At 36.8% G+C, this 18893-nt stretch overlaps 1 protein-coding gene and 1 non-coding gene across 26 annotated transcripts in view; one reads left to right on the top strand and one right to left on the bottom strand.

Moving 5' to 3' along the window:
- The window catches only part of CHL1 (cell adhesion molecule L1 like), a 315215-nt gene that overhangs the window by 193643 nt on the left and 102679 nt on the right, over positions 1-18893 (top strand). The window lies entirely within an intron of this gene.
- LOC112913328 (U6 spliceosomal RNA) lies at positions 12823-12929 on the bottom strand. The gene has a single exon (XR_003233660.1). It is a non-coding gene; the product is annotated as a U6 spliceosomal RNA (small nuclear RNA).

Genomic DNA, 18893 nt, shown 5'->3' with positions numbered 1-18893 from the left:
TAAATCTTACAGTGTCATTTAGCACACCAAAAACAATTAAAAAACAATCTTTGGAATTAGATTTGAATTTAAATTTTGTGTCTGTTATTGGTAGTTGGTTTTAGGAAACAGTTCATGCTACCCCTTTTGTCATGCTCTCAGACATAGGGTCTGAAGACAAGAAACTGATTCAGGTGGTGGCCAAAGTATTAGCTTAATTTAGACTTCTTTCCTAATGATGAGTGTTAAAAGGATGTTAAGTGGGACTTCGTATTTCAATTATTGTTGAGGCCAAATGGCTAATTAGAATTCACAGCTGAAAACAGATTAGCCCAGTTAATCTTTAGTAAGAGAGAAATAAAGTGCTAGTAAAGAGAGAAATAAAATTTTACGGCTAGAATCTTCCTCAGAGTTTTCCTAAGAGCCAAAAGAAGCCAAAGTTCCCCAATATTACCAGCTCTCCTGCCTGTGTACAGAGAAGAATTTGGAGGCAGGAAGATGAGAGTGAAATTGAAATTGTTTGTGCAAATTGTGCATTTTTTTGTGATAAGAGGGGCTCCCTCTGTAGCACTCTAACTTTTGCAAAGCCACGTGCCAAATCAAGGGGTCCAATGTAATCATTTGAACAGCTTGATGTGCCTGAGAGATGTCTTCCCTGTTTGGTTACCTGAATCAGTGGTGGACTTCCTGGTCTGTACCTGTGCCGATGTAGGCAGGGCAGGAGACATTTGTGGAGATGTCATAGGATGGGCCAGTAAAGCAGTGCCTACTTTTACCTTTGGGCCCAGCAAGGGTGCATGAATGTCCCATAGATCAAGTAGACCTGATAGTAAGTGGCTGGGTTTGAGGTGTCTTGAGGGTACCTCACCTTAGGTGGTTGCTAAGAGTACTTTGACACCACAGGCAGGAGGCTCAGATCTGGAGTGGTGGAAAGGGGGAGGGGTGGGAGTGGAGGTGGAAGTGCCTGAGACTGGTGCAGGGGCAGACCCAACAGACAATCATGCTAGAATTGACAGTTATAATTCCAAGATGCTGTAGAAAGAGGAAGAATACAAGAGGAAACTGCATTCCTCTCCTCATTTAATAATCCCCATCTAGGGGATCCCTGGGTGGCGCAGCGGTTTAGCACCTGCCTTTGGCTCAGGGCGCGATCCTGGAGACCCGGGATCGAATCCCACGTCGGGCTCCCGGTGCATGGAGCCTGCTTCTCCCTCTGCCTATGTCTCTGCCTCTCTCTCTCTCTCTCTCTCTCTCACTGTGTGCCTATCATAAATAAAAAAAAAAAAATTAAAAAAAAATAATCCCCATCTAGCCTTTGTTCTGGCCAGAAATGAGGAGGGAGCATTTTGAATCAGCCTGAATTTTAGTGATAAAAAGTGACATGAAGCTTATGGAATGACAAGATATCATAGAGTGACAGGAAAGGAGAATTTGGCAAAATCGTGTTGAAAGCAATGTTTGAGGGGAAAAATGAAATCATTTCAGGCTAATGCTCCACCTGAGGTGAGGATCCTTGATCAACCAATTTCAGCTAGATTGTAGAACTCCATGAGGCCTCCCATTTTATTTTCCCTGAATGTTGACCCTTTTGTCCACTAATTATTTCTTGTCAGTCCTAAGCAGTGAGGTTGTCAGGGAGATTACACAAACCTGCTCGATACATTTAACACATGGGAAATTCTCATGAGATGAAATGAGGGGAAATTTGTGAAGATGGAGAAAAACTGTCAACAATTTTTAATTTTGAATGGACGTTGGCATCAATAGGAAGCCAGAGATGCAGAGCTGCAAAAGCTGATGTATTCATGCTAAGCTGTGGAAACCAGGAAATGTGCGATATGGTTATCTGACAAATAGATTCAGAGGAGCAATGGAGAGAGGAAAAGGAAATCGAAGTGAACATTGATGAATGTGGGGAGGATTATTGTACTTGAGCATGCATCCTGATTTCCTTTTAATACACATGCTGTATTTGAAGCCCTCTTATGAAAAGTCATCTTTCATGTTAAGTTGAGATCATGTTTTGGTGACATTTCTATTTGGTAGTCATATCTCTAGCTATTAAAAATAGCATTGTGATAAAACAGTTTTGATATGTGCTGACTGAAGTCATATGGTAGATGTTTTCTGCAATGTAGCAGGATTTTAACAGAATTGGGTAAATGAAATTTTTATACTCCTGAGTAACATGCATGTAAATAGTTTTAGCAATAGCTATGAATACAGGAAGTTCTTATATCCATTAATTGTTTTAAATTTTTCATTGTTTTGATGCTTTACCATAATATTGCTACTGTTATTTAACACATGTTTCATTTATACAAGCATATGTAAGCAATACCAAAAATATTAGGGAAATTATTTATCCTTTTGAAAGTCTCAGAGTGTGTCTACATTTCTGTTATAGTTGTTGCTATAATTCTTTTATTATCTAGTTCTTTGCAAGGTTTGCACAGACTCTTCCGTACCCTTCCAAGTCTTAGGGTACTGACAGATGTATTTCCAATTCTTAATTTGTTTGTTTTTATTCTTATCAACACACTGTTCTTTGTCATTTCTGAACGGGCTTTATGATCTTCAAAGTGTTGGGTTTAGTAGTATGTGCATTTCTAGTTCATAAATCTCAAGCCTTCTTTCATTATCCTTTTAGTTTTTTTTAATCATTACCCTTTTCCTCTTTTCTCTCAGAGACATTTTAAAAACACAGGCTTCTTTTGTTACAAGGCAATATTTTTTTTCCATTCTGTGGAAATATGGAAGATAAATTGGACATAGATTCTTCCCTCATGTAGCTTATATAGTGAGCACATTAGTCATGGCACTTTCAATGTCAGGTAGCTCTAGGCAAAAGAGAATTTTAGGTCTCACTACTAGAAAGACTATGGAGTTATTTACATTGTGGAAATAAATTACAAAATCAGGTAAGAGTGTATACTGAAATGGTTCAAAGCAGCAATCAACACATGTTGTAGCATAAGTTCCAAAGATGACTGACTGCTGGCCTCCTACTCCCAACTTGATCCATCCTGTTATTCGTTCCGTCATCCTTATATCCATTACTTGTTGAATTCCAATAATTGTCAGGCATTTGGTGCTGGGGAGGTAGAGATGAGTAAGACAAAGTTCTGTCTTTGTAGGAGTTACAGTCTAATATCGGGAGGTAACAAACAGCCAAGTCAATAAAGAGGTCATGAAGTGCCAGGTGGTGGTATTTCCTATTAAGTAAAAGTGAGGACATGGGCCACTGTTACACAGGCTAGTTGAGGAAAGCCTCGCTGAAGTGGTGACATTGGACCAGAGATTTGAAAGAAGGGTAGCTCTGTGAATATCTGGGAAGGAGCCAGTCAAATGTAGGGAGCAGTAGGTTCAAAGCTAAAGGAAAGCAGAAGCTTAGCACATATTGTAGTAACAGAGAGGAATTTATAGTTTTGTGCTTTTTTTATCTTATTTTTTTTTTTTAGTTTTGTTTTTGTTTTACTGTGTATAAAATAGCTAGAATTTGCTCACAGGGTTTTTCATGGCCGATAAAGGAGTTTGCCCTTCCTGTGACCATGTTACTGCACCCTCTGAAAGTGGTTACTTTGCACGACCCTGGCCAAAGGAGAGTTTCTCATCCAGGAACCTAAATCAATGTGCTTTAATTTAGCTTTTTTCCACAAATGTTTAAGCTCTTTAATTTCTTAGAGATAATTGTCATTCCCAAACTTAATTATTTCCCTCTTAGGCTCTGTTATCTTCTGTTTGTTTTTTTTAAATATTTTATTTGTTTATTTGAGAGAGAGAGAGAATGTCCAGTGCACATTTCCTCATTCTTCCTCTCCTGGGAGAGGAAGAGGGAAAGAATCCCAAGCAGACTCCTTACTGAGTTAATTGCTATGGAGCTCTGACAGCATGACCTGATCCAAACCAAGAGTTGGATACTTAACTGAGTCACTCAGGTGCCCCTGTTATCTCTTTTAATGTTATTCGGGAGCTGGGTTCTCTAGACCATTATTGTTTTGCCATTAAGTGTCATCAATATTGGTTTGTAGGTAAATTCAGCATATTCACATTCTTCCCTGTCTATTCCTTCTCCCATTGCTTCTGTGAATAGAAAAAAAATCACATATGTTATGAAATTATCAGATCCCTAAGATTGAGGTCAAGCTTGTATTCTATCATAATAACTCTTTTAAAAAATTAGCCATATGTGGTCAGTGGCTACCATATCGTAAAGAGCAAATCTAGAAAGAGTGTGATATCACATACAATTTCTAAACCCTGTAAAACATTTCACATTCACACACACACATTTATGTTAATATCAAAGCATATTACTATTTCAGTATAAGTATGTTTCCTAAGATAAACCATCCTCAAATTAGGACATTCAAAACTATTAAGCCAACTAAAACTGTCTTTATTTTATTTTTTTAAGATTTTATTTATTTATTCATCATAGTCACAGAGAGAGAGAGAGAGAGGCAGAGACACAGGCAGAGAGAGAAGCAGGCTCCATGCAGGGAGCCTGACGTGGGACTCGATCCTGGGTCTCCAGAATCGCGCCCTGGACCAAAGGCAGGCACTAAACCGCTGCGCCACCCAGGGATCCCTAAAACTGTCTTTAAAGAGAATAAATGTGCCCACTACCCAGACAGGTTAAATAAGAAAAGATATGTCTTTCAAGTTAATCTACCTACAATCTTCTAAGCCCAGATACTGCACTAGAATTTTCTGGTATATTGTTTGGTACAATTTTTTACTGCAGTGTGAGATGGATTGATGTTTATGTTACCAGTAGTTCCCTTGCATCATAAGCAGCACATTGGTTTCTCCCAGCATGATTTTCAAATTTTTTTTTATGATTTTCAAAATTTAGGTAGAATAATTTTGACCATTTTCAGGAACAGCTAAGACATCTGCAATTGAAAATTGCTTCCCACAGTTTATGAAGGAAAAGATAATATTCTGCCTTAATCAATGCACATTTTTTCTTTGTTTCTTTTATTTATATGAGGATTTACCCAATTGAAAATGCACAAGAGATATTATTAATGCTCTACTGAATTTTTATGCTTTCCATATATAAACCACTGTGATCTTTGCAGTGTCTTTATTTATCATTCTGGTGGACCATATTGCTTATCCTCAACATTTTTATGAAATAAGAAGCAATATCTTCCTTTTCTTTTTTTTTAAAGATTTTATTTATTTATCCATAGACACAGAGAGAGAGAGGCAGAGACACAGGCAGAGGGAGAAGCAGGCTCCATGCAGGGAGCCTGATGTGGGACTCGATCCCAGGTCTCCAGGATCACACTCTGGGCTGCAGGCGGCGCCAAACCGCCGCACCACCAGGGCTGCCCAGTATCTTCCTTTTCTAACTAAGCAATATAGACAGTAAATTCTGTTAGCATGGACTCTAGCCTGGTCCTGTTCACCACTGTATCTTCAGTGCCTAGCATGGCACCAGGCTTATAGTAGGTGCTTAAGTCTTACAACAGTGGGTTGGAATTGTTCTACCAATTTACTAATGATGAAACTGCCCCTGAGATTGGAGAGGGTGTGGGGGATCAGTGACTGCCCAAGTTTGCATAGCTATTAAGTTGTGGGGCTGGCCAAGCTCTTTATCATTGTGTGACTCATTATCTAGTATCATACTAACATATTATGGAGATATGATTCTATACAAATGATTTGTTATTTAAACTTTCTTGTCACTGGTCAGATTTCCATTGTCAGGTTGAAAAATAAATCTGTAATCTGCAGGAGAGAAGCAAATGTCCTACTTGTTTTTCAGTTATATATAGGTGCTTTTTTAACTTCTGTATTATTTCTGTTGATGTGTATTGATGGCAATAGTGGTTTATGAAAAAAATCATCTCTAAAAAAACATATCTTATGAATTGTGTTAGTTGCTATGTAGAATGACAAAATTTTGCCACCATAGTGAAATATTTGGTACTTTGCTGCAGAGAGAACTAGCAGATGGTTTCTCTGATGTCATGAGCAGGGAACATTGGCACTTACAGACCAGGTATATTGCCTTTTTCAAATACTCTAATTTTTTATGTATTCATGAAAATATTGAATGGAAATTTGATAAGCTTACTACCATTCTGTAATGAATAATCTTTATTTGCTGTAGTTGAAAAAGAGTCCATTACTGTTATTCAAAAGCATAGTTTAGTTGCTGGGGGGCATCTGGGAGGCTCAGTTGGTTAAGTGTCTGCCTTTAGCTCAGGTCATGGTCGCAGGTTCCTGGGATGGAGCCCCACATCAGACTTCCTGCCGAGCTTCTCCCACTCCCTCTGCATTTCCCTTTGGCTCATACACTCACTCTCTCAAACATTTTTTTTTAAAGGATAGTTCCTAATCTGAAAAGAACACTAGTATAGAGATAAACTCATGTAAAAGGAAACATGTAAAATATAAACACAGTGAGCAATTATAAGGATACTATTAATTGAATGTATATATTGTATTCCAGGCAGTTTTCTAAGTATTTTATGTAATTCTTTTGTTTTTAAAGAATTTATTTATTTATTCACGAGAGACACAGAGAGAGAGAGAGACAGAGACACAGGCAGAGGGAGAAGCAGGCTCCATGCAGGGAGCCCGACGTGGGACTTGATCCCGGGTCCCCAGGATCAGGCCCTGGGCCGAAGGCAACACTAAACCACTGAACCACCTGGGCTGCCCTATACCATTCTTTTAAACAATATTTAAAATGAATAATTACATTTCCATTGACATGACTACTGTTATAAATTTTCCTCCACTAATCTAAAGTGTTGTGAAGGTAAAGATTATGTGTCTTTAATTCACCACTGTTTTTAACATATATAATATATATGATGTTTATACTTCATAGGTACTCAAGAAAATACGTTGAATTAAATATATTGAGTTTTGAAGGCTGAAGTCATCAAAATACTAATATTGTTACAGCCTTCCTTCAGAAATTTCCTAGGATGCTGGGGATAGAAAAGGGCAGAGTTTAGCTTGCTTAGAAGACACGTGAGTTTTATAAGGTTGATGGTGTCATTACAACTACTGGAATCTAGTGACTACATTTTCTTTGACCATGAGTTTTAAATAAGATAATAGCAAGAAGAATGGAAGTCCCAAGGGAAACCTCATGATTAGAAAGGTTGTTCTACAGTGATCTGGAAAGGACTTCTAAAGCATCATGGCATGGAGGTTAATGATTATGGACTCTGGTCCAATTCCAGAATATCCCACATATCAGCTGTAGACTTGTTAAAATGACTTATCATCTTTGTACCTGCATTATCTCATCTCAAAGTTGAAGATATTAATAGTACCTACCTTATAGGGTTGCTATTATTAAGATTAAATGAGTTACTTATAAAGTTCCTAGAATATTGCTTGGCACATGCTATTTGTTATATACTGTTGGTTACATACATAGTCATTTTAGGAAATTGCTTACTATATATGCTAATTGTTTACTGATCTTAAAGAATGTTTTGAACATCTGCTTGGAAATTTAAGGGTATTATTTGGTAGTTAAGATATTCACAGTCCTAGAAATAAATGATAATGTCCATGTGCTAGGATCATAAAGGAATTCTGGGGAAAATTTATATTAAAAAAGCAAAATAAAGAATCAGGAGCTAGCAACTAGTGCCCAGATTGTGAAACCAGAGTTAATGGTCTATATCTGTATACACACATAACATTAATACACTTAATTTGTCTGTTGGCAGAAGAACATAACATTGAATCTCATGTAATTTCTGGTTCTCTACCACATTTATAGTCACATGTTCCTTTTATCCTTTTCAGGACTAACAATTGCTTGCATTTCAAGCTGTAATCACTGTACTTGTGTTTTATTTCTCTTACCTTATACTTTGAAAATTATGCAAAAAAAGTGGCATTCATAACTTGCATGTAGTTTTTATAATTAGGAATTCAAAGAAAATAAATACCATGTTTACATGACTTTATTTCTGAATGCTAAATTTGCCTATTCTCCCTTTTCTCTCTTTGCTCATTTCCTCATATTATCTTTGACGTGACATTTGGAATTGATATAGAAAAGGCAATTAACTCAGAAGTCAGTAAAGTAAGCTGGTGATATATTTATTTATTATATGATGCAAATGTTTTGCTTTGCTCTTTTAACATCATCTTTTCTATAACAGAGTCTTACAGTTACTGTTTCCAGATTTTACATTTTTGCATGTAACCTAATTATAAGATTTAGTTACAGAATGGATGTTTGTGTTTTATTTTGCATGGCACGGCTGTTGTGTGTGTGTGTGTGTGTGCGCGCGTGTGCGTGCCTGTGCACACGTGATGTGAAAAGGCATGGTTGCTCCAGTACTTCCTCAGCTCATGACTGAAACTCTTGTTCTAATTCAAGGAAGAAATAAAGAGCTCTTCAAAATTATAATAATGGATACTTTATTCATCTTCTCTGTGGAAATTAGTCCAGGAAGCAAATTAAAATTACAAGAGTATCCAAAACGGAATTATTTTTTGCTTAACTGCTACTTAGTTGAGCCCCACCCTCTATAATTTTAATTTCTACACATTTTCTTGGGGGATGATTTGTCTTATGGCCCTTAGGAGATCCCACTGAAATCATTTACTAGATGTCGCAGTTCCTCCCACAATCCCCACTGTGCTAAGTGGCAACTATTCTGGAAGCTGTCATGTCTGGAAAATACCATGATGCCACGAGTTAATTTCATACCTGTCATGCGATCTTTGCATGAGATCCCAGGGGGCTTTTCAGTGTGTCACAGTACTGCAAGCCATTCGTTAGTTCCTTTCAAAGCAATGACCCATGGCCAAGAGATCTTGTCGCAACACATGGCGACACCTGTCACCAGTTTTTGTGATTGGCATAAAATTAACCTGTTTTACTCATTGATTTGCTGCTTTTAAATAATATCCATAAATAAGATGAGAAGAAATTGTATTTGGAAGCAATTTATTGTCACTTTCAAGAAGCATAATGGTAGATTTGGGATACTGGATCTAATGAATAGACAGACCATTTCCTTGCAGAGGTACACACACAGTTATTCAAACAAGGTCATATTCTATGAAGTTCTGAATGGCAGTCTGAAAATTTAAGATTAATGTTTCAGTATTTGAACTTCATCAAGGATTGGAATAAAGCAAGAAATGATATTATTTTGAATCTTGTTGTAGAAGAAAAATGCAGGAAGCTTGGGTTTCAGATATGTGTTTGCCCTTGGTTTTCAATGGTTTCATGCACCTTGAGAGTCCTCTGATTTCTCTCTACATTTTTCATGCCCAGATCTTACTATTGTTATGGAGGCATGCATAAAATGGACCTGTAGAATAACAACATTTAGAATTATGACAGATATCTGAGAAAACTAGATTAATGATGTTTAGCCTTTAGATCCTTAGCAATTTATCAGTTACTTTTAAGGATAAGACAGAGAAGAAAATAGGCAACCACTTATCTGTGCCTTTCCACCTCCTGAAACAGTAAAACTCTTCTGATAAAATTATTTTATCTACAGAGAAAGTATCTGGTTCTGTGCATTACCGTATTTTTTATCTTCTTACATCTTTAACTTCTCAAAAGGTATAGCTGGTGTCTTTCCCTCTTCTTGATTAAGTTAAATGCTGCTTAGATTCTGAGAGTTTGAATATCCAAATACAATAAAGAATAAAGATGAATTTTAGTCATTTTCTCCCTTTTTTTTTTCTCTTTACCAATTCTCAAGACTAAATGGCATTCTCCAATTTGGATCGGTTGCTCTGTATTCTGGAGTAATCAATTTTTCCTGGCATTTCTTAAATGGTCTTTATTATTCAGTGAATTCCCTTTGAAAGTATAAACATTAGTCCTTGTTGTATGGCCTTAGAAATTGATGGCTGCTGTTCTCAAAGGATGGTGGACTTGGGATGATTGAAAGTGCAGAGCAAAGAGCTGAACTAAAACAATGGAATCAGAGGAAGATGGTACTAGAGACAAAGAGAGAAGAGCACAGCAATTGTAAAATAATCTGAAGTAGGGATTGGGGATTTAAAGCCTGCTTAGACTTGATTAATAGATGCTGTAAAAATGAAATGCTGAGCCAAGGGGAAAAAATGCACTTGAAAAGTCCCTTGAAAATGTGTTAATGCCTTTACTTGGCAAGCTTTTTTTTTTTCTTTTTTCCCCCATACTGAGTATAAAATCATTGCATGAAAATATAGATTTTTTTCCACATTGGCTATTGTTATTTTTTTAAGCGCTTATTATGGTTATGTTGGGATAAAATCAGGTTTCTGCTAGACAAAAAGAAATAAAAAGGTCTATACTGATACTATGTTGGTCATAAGGCAGATCTTTGATAAGTCAAGGTAAAGATAAAATGTAAACATATAAAACACATGTTTAAAATGTTATTGGTAAACTAACGGTATTTATTTTATTTTTAAAAAAGATTTTATTTATTTATTCATGAGAGACAGAGACAGAGAGAGAGAGAGAGAGAGAGAGAGAGAGAAGCAGAGACACAGGCAGAGGGAGAAGCAGGCTCCATGCAGAAAGCCTGATGTGGGACTTGATCCCAGGTGTTCAGGATCACCCCCTGGCCTGAAGGCGGCACTAAACAGCTGAGCTACCTGGGCTGCCCTAAAGGTATTTATTTTAAAGCCAAAAACAGTGATGGCAGTTTATACCTAAAAGTGTGGGAGATTTTTCAGGGGATTTTCAAGAGACTGTGATGTTGGTATGGCTGGTATCTAAATTATTTTCCAACAAAATTTGTCAAGAAAATTGAAAAGCATTCTTAAAAAAAAAGAGCAATTCACGGCAAATAATTTTATTATTAAGAGCAAACTGAGGACCTATAAAATAATTTAGGTAAGCTTTAAAATACTGAAACATTTTTATTACTGATGAAGCCGATTCATAGCTACTTCTTTTATTTTTACTACGTGTAAGCAGGATCTGACAAAGACACCTGAATCTGTTTAAAGGCAAGCATTTAAGAATGGGCGCTGGAGTCAATAGTCAGGAGGCTTTGCCACCATAAACATCATCTTGACTACAATCAAATCATTTTTTTTGATATGAGGAGTCAGTGAAGGGTAAAGAGATGAATTAGAACTTCTGTTTGTTGGTTGGATATTTAGTTTAATAAGTAAACTTAATAAATAATCTTTTCTTATGAGTACTAGAAGGGAAACCTTTCCTCCCTGGTTTTATGAGTTAACTATTAGCAAGTACCCCTATCAACACACACACACACACACACACACACACACACACACACTATTGGCTAGGTAAGTTTCTAATTAACAGTATCACAATCTCTATCCCAGTTGTTCTTATATGGGTTGCTTTTGCACATCCCCTCCAACACCTGACAATGTATAGAGATATTTTTGGTTGTCATGACTTGGGGGACCGGGTGCCACTGGCCTGTCCTGGATAGATGTGCCACTGGCCTGTCCTGGATAGATGTCAGTGTTCCTCCTAGAAATCCTACAAGGCACAGAATGTCTTCTCATGACAAAAATTTATTTGATCTAAAATTCGAATACTGTTCACGGTATTTTTTGGATGAGATTAACTTTTAGATTACTGGACTTTGAGAAAAGCGGATCTCCCTCTGTGATATGGGTGGGCCTCATCCTATCAGTAGAGGCCCTAATAGAACAGAGTATGACCTCCCCAGAGGAAGAAGAAATATTCGAGCAGACGGCCTTGGAATCAAATTGTCATTCTAGGGCAGCTCCGGTGGTGCAGTGCTTTAGCGCTGCCTGCAGCCCAGGGCGTGATCCTGGAGACCCTGGATCGAGTCCCACGTCGGGCTCTCTGCATGGAGCCTGCTTCTCCCTCTGCCTGTGTCTCTGCCTCTCTCTCTCTGTCTCTATGAATAAATAAATAAAATCTTTAAAAAAAAAGAATTAAAAAAAATTGTCATTCTACACTGATTCTCCAGCCTGCTAGTCAACCCTGCTGTTGTTTCTGTGGAGAATTTTTTTTTAAGATTTTATTTATTTATTCATGAGAGACACACACACACACACACAGAGGTAGAGACACAGGCAGAGGGAGAAGCAGGCTCCATGCACAGAGCCCTATGTGGGACTCCATCCTGAAACTCCAGGACCACGCCCTGGGCCAAAGGCAGGCACTAACCCGCTGAGCCATCCAGGGATCCCCTCTGTGGAGAATTCTTACTAATAAAAGTCTGTTTCATCTTGGTGCAGTGACCCCAGTGACCCTGAGGCTTTATATTCAGTAATTCCTGGGCCCTCCCACAGAAGTCCATGGACATTTTTGGACCTGTCCATGCCTTCCATTTCCTTGTTGATCTTCCATTATTGCAAACGAAATCTTGGTCTTCAACTATTTTTGTTGAGTTGCCTATCTCTCCCTTCAATTTTGTCAGTTTTTGTCTTGGTAGTTGGCGGCTTTGTTTTTAGGTATATTTATGTTTGTAATTCATTTTATCCTCCTGACTATTTACCATTATAAAACATCCCTTGTTGTCTCTAGTAACATTTTTTTTTCTTAAAGTCTATTTTGTCTAATGGTAGGATAGCCACCCCAGATCTGTTTTGGTTGCTTTTTCCAAGGCATATGTATTTTTTCCATCCTTTTACTTTCACCCTATGACATCATCTTTGAACCCTAAGTTTTTCACTTCTAGACAGCATGTAGTTGGATCATTTTATTTAAACTATTCTGGGAATCTCTCCTTTTATTTAGAGTATTAAATCCACTTACATTTAATGTAATTATTGGTATGGAGGAATTGACATCTATTACTTTGCTGTTTTTTCTATATGTCTACATTTTTGTTTTTCTATTTCTCTATTACTGTCTTCTTTGAATATGTTATCCGACTGAAAAATATAGAAGACTTTATGGATTTGCATGTCATCCTTATACAGGGGCTATGGTATTCTTCTCTGAATCATTCCAATTTAAGTATATGTGCTGGTAAAGCAAGCACTTTGGATGCCTCCTTACTACAGTAGAAATGAAAAAGACTTGGAGGATGCAACCTCTCTTCTTTCAATATAATTCCTACCTTTGCTACTTCTCACTTACTTCATGGAACATGCTATATAGAATGCAGCATCTCTCTAAGGAAACAAAAGATCTTTATTTTCTGTCCAGTGATCTAAGTATAAGCCCCACTTTTTGGGCCTCTGATTGTTTTGTAACAGCATCTACTCAAGCTCTCTTTGAATTTCTGTTTCATTCTTCCTTACATACTACAGAACCATTCCTTCCACATAGTTAATACAGATCTCACTTGAACAATAATTTTCATTTATGAGAATGAGACACATGCCTTTCATTTGAAGGAAGGCATTATAATATTTATTTTGTGTCACACTTAACTAAACACTGGTGACTAGGTCTTACTTATAGCCTTCTATTCACAAATGTCATTAGCATTAAGGAGGGCATGTGATGTATTGAGAACTGGGTGTTATATACAACTGATGAATCACTGAATTCTACTTTTTTTTTAAAGATTTTATTTATTTATTCATGAGAGATGCACTGAGAGAGGCAGAGACACAGGCAGGGGGAGAAGCAGGCCCCTCGCAGGGAGCCTGATGCAGGATTCAATCCCTGGACCCTGGGATCACGCCTTGGGCGAAAGACAGATGCTCAACTGCTGAGCCACCCAGGCATCCCTGAATTCTACTTCTGAAACTAATAATATACTATATGTTAATTAATTGAATTTCAATTTTAGAAAGTTATTAGCATTTAATTCCAAAATTACCATATATTTTCTCCCCATTGTTAATTGTATCTTATTACACAGTCCAATATTTTATTATTTAAAAGGAACAAAATCTGTGGATACATGATTAGATGATAGCAAGAGTATAAGTTTCTTGCAATTAGCCATCACATGGTTTTAGTCTTACACAGTGCTGGGGTTACTTTCTATTCATGTATGTGTATGTATCTATTAAGTCCATTCATCTCTCCTTTCATCTATCAGTCTAGCCAGCCAACCATCTATTAGTCAATCTGTTTGTAATCCATTCAGAACATGTATTTTTCTTCACAGGAATTCAATATTAGCATGTGGTAGTTGTGTAATATGTAATATGTATTAAATACATATAAGGAGTAAACAATAGTAGAAAGCATTGCCATTATTAAATGTTAGGCTCAGGAATTTTTTTTCCTTGCACACTATCTTGTGCAATGTTGGGTCTTTAGTGCAGCATCCCTGACCTCCCAGTAGATATCTATATTACCCTCCCAGTTGTGACAACCACAAAACATAGTCTGTGAAAACCGTTTCACAGTCTAGATACTGTGAAATACCCTGTGGAGGGAACATCCCTTTCTCCCTCATCCAGTGGAGGATTCCTGGTAGAAAGGCATTTTCTTTCCTGCTTTTGTCATAATATGCATATTCATGAAAATCACTTTTTATCAATGACTAATGATGGGCTATTTCTTTGATGAATTAATGTATTTACATCTGTGTTTTCCAGGTATTCACTCTCTCACTCATTGATTCATCTAATATCATTCAGTAAGCATTTATTATATGCCTATTATATACCTATTATAAGCATTTATTATATACCTATTGATTCATCTAATATCATTCAGTAAGCATTTATTATATACCTCACTAGGAGTGAGGCTACATTAGGGAAATAGAAGTCCCTGTCCTTACAGGGCTTACCAACTTTGAGAAGAACCAGACGGTGGGGTCCGGGGGGGTGGTGTGTGGAGAAAGAACAAATAACTAAACAAAAGATAACACTGACAAGTGTTTTGTTGATAATCAAGCATGAAGGCATGAGGGAATGACTGAGACTACAAGACTACACTGGATTAGTACCCTAGCAAGGACTCTAAGGTGGCATTCAATGTGAGCATCAAAGCAAAGAAGTAAATGGATTATTCATATATTCATATTGACTTATTTTTGTGGCACACAAACTTTGTTAGGAGTGTAAAGAGATGAGGAATTTCTGGCATATTGACGTACTTACTTACCTGTATATGTGAACAACACTGAAGTGCTTGTGTGGGAATCTTTAGAAACTTTTCCATACTACTTGCAAAACCTTAGTCCCACCAAGGTAATACTGTTCACTACTTTAAGGATCCATGAAAAGTGGACCATAAAAACAAAATGAAATGTGAGGTATACAGACCTTTAAATATCCCATGTGTCAAAAATGAGTAATTATTAAAAAAACGCAACTAATATCATTTCTATCTTCATAATATGTCACTGAGGAGTTGGAAACAACCAGAGAAAGTTACTCAAAGGAAAGTCCTGATCTGATATATTTAAAATAGAGAAGTGAAATGATGTTTATCTTTACAATGGCACCTCTCAGGGCACTGGGATGGCTTAGTCAGTTTAATGTCCAACTCTTGGTTTTGGCTCAGATCATGATCTCATGCGTCTTGAGATCAAGCCCCACTTCAGGCTCTGTGCTCAATGCAGAGTATGACTGAGATTCTCTCCTTCACTCTAATAGGTATAATAGGTATATAGGTATGCTTGCCCACTCTCCCTCTCTTTCTCTCTCTCTTTCTCTCTCTCTCAAATAAATTTAAAAAAAAAAAAGAATGGATCCTCTCTGCCTTCAGTAGATCCAAAGCCATTACTCAGACCTTTCCAACTTTTCTATAAATTTAAATTGGATTGAGATACCCATTTTAAGGTGGACATAATAATAGATAAGCTGATTTGCATTATGGATAATTATATGCCTTTGTGGTAATGGGGGGGCTAACCCTATAAACTTCTGAGTATGTAGATTCATTTATAATTTCATTGGTAGTAGATAATTAAATTAAATATAAAATACAGCAGGACGCATACTGTCATTCTTTGACCAGTCATAATAATAGTTTGATTTTTATGCTCATGGATGTTTTCTGTATAAATAGAAATCCTGAGTAAACCATTTGGCATTTACTTGCATTTTAAAAGCAGACTTACCTACTGGAAGTAAAAGGCTGTTTGCAAGCATGATTGAAATATTAATTAGAATAATGGTTTCATTATCAGATCTTCACCTTTTATGCTAGATGCTGGATCAAGTCAAAACCTCAGCTGCAAGTCATGAATCTTGACGAAAGGCAGAATTCTGTAAAGGAAAGAGATGAATTACAAAATAAGGTAGTCCTCATTTGATGAAGACATCATTACAGCTGAGTGGCTTGGGCATTTCGGTGAACTTTGAAGAAGTACCACCATTTTCTCTACAAATATCATTGACCTTTAAAAAGTAGTGTCACCAGAGAAACCAAAGTATATTTTTATACTGCTATTAAGTAATTGATTGCAAAATTCAGTACAATCAGATGAGTACAGGGAGCCAGAGAAGGTGGTCATTTCAATTCTTTTCTTCATTTGGTAGTAGAAAATCTCAAAGGTGCCAACTGTGCTCTGGAGTGCAAGCCTGACTCCCCCACAGCTATGTAATCTTAGACAAGTTATTTACATCCTGCCTGTTTACTCAGCTGTAAAATGTAGATAATAACCCTTGTCTTCTATGGTTGTTGTGAGGAATAAATGCAATAGTATATGTAACATATATATAACATAGCCATTACTTGATAAACAATGGCTTTATTATTAGCAATGTTTATTTCCTCCAAAAGTGGCTTTAAAACAATGACAACAACAGAAATCCCAGATCTTTCCTTGCTTCTGTAGTCACTACTAATTATATATATGTGACTCTGCAGTAGTGCTTGAGGTAGGAAAGGAAAACAGTTGCCGTGAGAGGGGAGCTAAGTTTTGGGTCTCATGGTGCTTTCATTAAGTTCTCCCCAGTAACATTGTCTCTGGTAGGTTTTTCCTTCCATTTTCATAACTGAAAATAATTAGAATAAACAACAAAATTTATAGTGAAGATAATTTATAGAGTTATTTGCTTCCTTTTTCATAATTTTGGTTCTAAATTAGATATTTCCATCAAAGGAAGGCCTTCCTGAGCCCCTTTGTGAGATAGCCATGCACACCCAACGCTGGATCATAGTACCCAGTTGGTCTTCTGCTTGGCACTTACCACAACCACTTTTTTTTTTTTTTTTGTCTTTTCTCTCTCCCATAACTGAAATGTAAATTTTAAAGGTCATTGATAAAGTCTATCTCACTCATCACTCTGGCTCTGGCTAGCTATCTGCCAGGCACATATAGACACTCAGTTTATGGTAGATGTTGATGATCTTCTTTTCCTTCAAACCACAATTGTCCCCTGGCAGACTTACATCTTGAATTGCCTTCTCATGTTCTCTTGTATATACTTGTGCAAGTTGCTAAAGGCATGTGTTGTAGTAATTTGTTGCAGTGGAAATGTGTTTTGGAGATGAGGGAGCCATCTCTTTGTGATCTTAGAATCAATCCTAAAATTTCACCTACAGAGATTATAAGTGCCAGTCTTTGATTTGATATAATTAACCCTTTACATTTTATTGATAACATGTGGAATTAACTGGATTTCTTATTGAGCCCTTATTGGTGTTCTTTAGTAAGTTTAAAAAACAAACAAACAAATTTGGATTCTAATTGGAATTATCTCCTCCTCAGTATACAGGACAAAACAAACTTTTGGTTTGTTATTGTGCCCAAGTCAATACATTTAATACAATTTAGTATATTTTCCACCAGAAAGTTGGTTACTTCTTCAAGTTTAAACCTTCATTTTCCATTAAAGGGTGATGGTTTATCTAGTATCTCCTTTCCCTAAGTCCCATCATCTTGTCTTGGAAATTTTAAGTGCCAAAAGGATATAGGATTTACATACATACACATACACAGTTTATGATACAGCCATAAGGTAATTAGCAATTGGTTACAGTTTGTTGCTAATGAGGTCAAGGGTACAGATTTAAGGTTCCTCTATTTTTTGGCCCAGTTCCATTTCTACAGATTTTACCCTGACCCCTGGCCTGCTGTTTCACAAATGCTGTTTGTCACTGGGGGGCCATGTAGGAGGATGTGAGTGATTCCCTGCCAACCCCACACTTCTACTGGTTAAGGCTTTCAGCATTTTCCTGACAAATGGCATGCATGTGTTCTGTTTTAACTTTGTATTCTCTTTATGTCAGGCTTTGTCCACAGGAATGGACATTAAAAGTTTTTTTAAATCAACAGGATGAGGAATAGCATCTTTAGAGAAAACAGCTTATCATTCAACATGGCTTGAGTCAAGCTTGATTGTGAGACTGATAAGTATTTAATCATTAGGTTTACTACATTCCATCCTTTTCAAAACCTTTAATCACTATCTCTTCCATCAGAAAACAGATCAAATGACACAGTGAGGTGTGATCTAGGGGAAAATGTGTGAATTAGAAGCTTAGGATTCAAGCAAAACAAACAAACAAAAACCTCAAAAAACACAAATAGATAAATGATAGATAGATAGACATTTATTTTTGCTTTAATTTTTTAGTCTTCTCTAAGAAAACGCTATTCTTCCTTTATTTTTTATTAAGATTTTATTTATTTATTCATGAGAGAAACAGAGAGAGAGAGAGAGAGAGAGAGAGACTGGCAGAGACACAGGCAGAGGGAGAAGCAGGCTCCATGCAGGAAGCCTGGTGTGGGACTCCGATTCTGGGTCTCCAGGATCATGCCCTAGGCTGAAGGGGTTCCCATATTCTTCCTTTAAAAGGGAGTTTTGGAACAAATGCATATATAATACTTTGGGGATTAAAAATGCACTTGCTGAAAAACTTGTTTCTTTTTTCCTAAAGACATGAAAACTTAGTATCCTGTTTAATTCTGTAAATGTACTTATTAAGAATGTTATTTAATATTTGAATTTTTTGTTTAATATTTTACAGATTAAGATAAGTGGTTTTATTCTGAAACTCATTCAGAATATGAGAGATGTTATGAAATCTAACTAAAAACCAAAACACTGGCAGCTGATTCTCATTATTCGTGGTAGTTATA

The sequence above is a fragment of the Vulpes vulpes genome, chromosome 9 (genome assembly GCF_048418805.1).
Source record: "Vulpes vulpes isolate BD-2025 chromosome 9, VulVul3, whole genome shotgun sequence".
NCBI lineage: Eukaryota > Metazoa > Chordata > Mammalia > Carnivora > Canidae > Vulpes > Vulpes vulpes.
Note: the sequence above shows the minus strand (reverse complement) of the source record. Positions and strands in the feature narration are given on the sequence as shown.